This window comes from Gossypium arboreum, chromosome 13 (assembly GCF_025698485.1).
Source record: "Gossypium arboreum isolate Shixiya-1 chromosome 13, ASM2569848v2, whole genome shotgun sequence".
Taxonomy (NCBI): domain Eukaryota; kingdom Viridiplantae; phylum Streptophyta; class Magnoliopsida; order Malvales; family Malvaceae; genus Gossypium; species Gossypium arboreum.
The window spans coordinates 109640686-109645190 of NC_069082.1; the positions used below are offsets into that span (position 1 = coordinate 109640686).

At 25.9% G+C, this 4505-nt stretch overlaps 1 pseudogene; it reads left to right on the forward strand.

Annotated features, from left to right (window-relative positions):
- Nucleotides 1-626: 626 nt before the first annotated feature.
- Nucleotides 627-1791, forward strand: LOC108462100 (solanesyl diphosphate synthase 1, chloroplastic-like; annotated as a pseudogene).
- The last annotated feature ends 2714 nt before the right edge of the window (nucleotides 1792-4505 follow it).

Consider the following 4505-nt stretch of genomic DNA (forward strand, 5'->3'; position numbering starts at 1 on the left):
TTGGGCCTTTTGATGCGTTTGATTTTATGGGTATTTGATTTTGAACCACTTCTTTTTATTAGATTGTCTATTTTATACTAAAATGCTGGAATGGAATAGATGTTAGCAAAGATGGGTGATTTGTGGTCACCCTTAATTTTGTAATCTTTGATTGGTAGTATTACTTATTTTTATCCTCTGATTTGCGTTTCTTGATTCATGATTAATAGTGTTGTGTGCGTCGCCTGATTGTCTTTTGTTAATCTCCCATGTATGAGAAATAGACATGGAGAAGTTAATTCTTTATGTGCTCCTCCATGCACGAAAAATAAGGAAGGGGAAACACTTATGGAATGCTATTAAATCTGTTAGGACAAATGAAAATTCAAGTAGGTTAACAGGTTAAGATCATGGTTTGATTTTATAAGACATATATTGATTTCACTTGGAGTTTGAGGTCTCCGGCTTTATTAGATTCCAACTCCAATATTTGGTCTTCAGTCAGCAAAATCAGGAAATGGTTAAAAGGTTAGTCTTGTTGTTTACTTTTAGAATGATCGAGTGTATGGAAAGAATGACATGAATGGGATTTCTGGTCTCTTTTGCTGTTGCCTAGGTATGGAGTGTATTGATGTGAAAAGAATATCATGATGCAGTGCGTAGACTGATTGAAGCATTTATTTGCTTCAGTGCTGCAATGATGTGATAATGATTTGTACAAGCAATCAAGAGTTCTTGTTGATCCTGAACTTCTTGCAAGAGAGACTGTTTATATGTTATCATTTTTTCTTTTCTTTTTAAATATTCTTCTATATTGCTTATGTGATAACTGCAATGCTTTTGCTTGATTTAACATTTGTTCAGTCTTTGCCTATGTTATTTTATTTCTTGAGTCATTCTACTAAATTTTTTTTTTGCTCATCTTCAAGCAGCTAGTGTAAATGAAATAGAAGCACTTTATGAGCTTTTCAAGAAGATAAGCAATACTGTCATAGATGATGGGCTGATTAACAAGGTCTTTGTTTTTTCATAGTTCCCATTTTGTTATATAATTGATATCTTTTTTTATGTTTGTCAAGTTTTTTTGGCTTGATGATCACTCATTGTCTTGAGTTGGTTCTTTCCCTCTCATCTTTGTAGCATTTAAGTTCTATTTATATTACTATTTGACAGGAGGAGTTCCAATTGGCGTTATTCGAAACAAACAAAAAAGAGAGTTTATTTGCTGATCGGGTATTTTTATCTAAAGTTAATTAATAATGTCTCCATACTTGAAAGAATAATTCTTATTACCATAATATTGCTTGAGTTGTTGTCAATATATTTCTGATTTCACTGCAGATATTTGACTTGTTTGATACAAAGCATAATGGAATTCTAGGTTTCGAAGAGTTTGCTCGTGCTTTTTCTATATTCCATTGTAGTGTAACAAAGAAAATGTATGAATATGGAAAGAATCTTGGCCTATCATTCCAAGTTGTTGATGACATATTGGATTTTACACAATCAACAGAGCAGCTGGAGAAACCAGATGGTAGTGATCTAGCAAAAGGCAACCTCACAGCACCTATAATTTTTGCGCTAAAAAAGAAGCAAAAACTAAGAGATATCATTGAATTTGAGTTCTGCGAGACTGGTTCCCTTGACGAAGCAATCGAAATAGTAAAGCAATGCGGGGGAATCGAAAGGGCACAAGAGTTGGCAAAAGAGAAAGCTGATATTGCAATCAAGAGTCTTCAATGTCTTCCTCAAAGCGATTTTCGGTTAGGGTTTGAAGATATGGTGATGTTTAATCTAGAAAGGATTGATTAATTTAACTAATCCAAAACAAGCAGCATGATACATGACAGATAAACATGGCATGAAGTTGAAGCCTATACCAATATAAAACAGCTTTCTTAAGATATTAATTGGTTCATTGTCACTGGTTGTATATTCATACAAGGCTTTAAGCTTTGACTTGAGCTCCTAGTTTCAATGTCATCAAATTATACATTTGTCTGAGAAAAAATAATTTCTCTATTAAATAATTAAATTGATGAACAATAAAGTTTTTGTGGTCGTCAATATTTAGCACTTCCATTATGTATACAAGGAAAACCTATGTTATAGGGGTTTCTCTTTTTCTTAAAATTGAGTATTATTATATATTTAATTTGATTTATTTATTTATAAATAAATCATTGCAATATATTTAAAACAATTTAAAATATAAATTTATTAATATATGTAAAACAGCTTTTTGGAAAATATTTTCAGGAAATCTGTCAAACAATAGAAAATATTTTACAAAGATTCATCCAAAACACCAGAAAAGTAAATCATTTCCAAAAAAGTAAATCATTTTCTGGAAAACATTTTACTGACAAACAAACGAAGCCTTAGTTTCTAATGATTTATGTATCATTTGTACTATATACCATATCTTTGTATTACTATTATGATTGTTGTTATTGTTGTTGTTGTTTTCTTGAAAAGAACTTGGAATGAAGAATTTTCAAGTATACTTTTATAAAAATTAATTTAATAAAAAAATTAAAACATCAGTTATAAAAATTTTAAGAAAAGACTAAAATAATAAGAGTAATTAATGAATTGATAACTTTTATCTAGCATTATGTTTTCGCTATATCCAAATAATTTTTAACCTTTAATTTTATTTGTATTTTCTATTTGTGTTTTAAAGATTATATTTAACTTTCTTTTATTAATATCAATTTTAAAGTATGAATATGTATATCTCTTTAAAAATACAATATGCCTTATTATTAGATTCAATAAATTTTAATATTTAATTCACCTGTATAATTTACACCCAAATAAATTAACTTGTATTTAAATAAACCTCAGCCTTTAATCTACATACAAATAAACCTTTTAAGAATAAATATTTCATTTAAAATAAGGATTATTTAAATAATAGAAAAGATAAAAGTTTATTTAGATGCATAAAATAGAAAAGAAAATTAAAATGAATAATTTGAAAAGAAAAATATTTTTAAGGTATAAGGAGTGAAAAAGCAATTAATCACTTTTTATTTTGTACTTAATTGAGTATTTAAACTTTCAAAATATGTCAAAAAACCCTTAAACTTTTTCAAAACAAGCAATTAAGCCATTAATTTTTTTTTTACACTCAATTGGCTACTTGAACTTCCAAAATGCATAAAAAAGTCCCTCAAACTTAAAAAAAAAACAATTAAGTTCATTACTTTTTTTTATATTCAATTGGGTACTTGAACTGTCAAAATACATCAAAAAAGCCCTTTGACCGTTAACTTTAATTGTCAACTGTTAAAGTTAACCGCCCTTAAATTTTTTAGTTAAAGATACCCCGTGGCACAACTACAGTGTGACACGTGTTAAAAAATTATAAAAAATAAGGCGTAATAAAAGTTACTAAATTTTAATAAACTAAATAAATTTTATTAAAAATTAGAAAAAAAATTATATCTTTCATAAAAAATTTATAAAATGTATAAAAAAGGCCCTTTAATCATTAACCGTTAATCGTTAAAGTTAACGACCCCCAATTTTTTTTCAATTAAAGCCATTACGTGTCACAACATAACGTGACATGTGGCGAAAAATGATAGAAAATAAAAATCAATAAAAGTTATAGAAAAATAATAAAATACTTCTTTTGGTACAATAATTTTATAATTTTTACTAATTTTATATTCTTTACATTTTTTATAATTTTCTTATGAATTTATAAAATTTTATAATTTTTCTATATTTCTATATATTTTATAATTTTTTACAATTTTTAAGTTTTTAAATTATTTTTATAAATTTTATTATTTATTATTTTTACCACATGTCACGCCGTGGTTGTGACACGTAGTAACTTTAACTAAAAAATTTAGTGGTAGTTTACTTTAATGGTCAACCTTTTTTAGTAGATTTTACTATTTAAGTACCAAATTGAGTGCAAAAAAAAAAAAAAGAAAAGAAAAAAGCAAAGGTTTAATTGCTTTTTGTGAAACTATTTGAAGATTTATCAATACATTTTGAAATTTTAAGTATCTAATTAAATGTAAAAAAATAAAATTTAATTACTTTTTAAAAAAGTTTAACAACTTTTGCATCAATAAAATTATTTTTAAAGTAAAAAGCCCAAACATTATTAATGGCATGTAGATGTTGAGCAGACCAACTTTAGCTAGACCATATAATATAAATAATAATAGGAAAAAGTTTAATTCACAAATTAGCCCTTGAAGTATGTTTTTTCTTAATTCGATATTTTTAATCTAAATTTTAAAAATTAATATTAAAATTAAATGTGAATATCTGATACATTATTAGAATAATTTTTACTATAAACAATTTCACTTAATAGTTACCATTTTGTAAATATTTATTATTTTACTATTTTACTATACTATATATGTTAATACTGAAAACTCTATTAATAGTGTATCAAATATATTTTTAAAATTTAAATAGTTTTTAGTTATAAGAAATTTCATAAATATTTGAGGATTTAAAACCTTAGTGAATCCCTCTCGATTTTCAAGTTT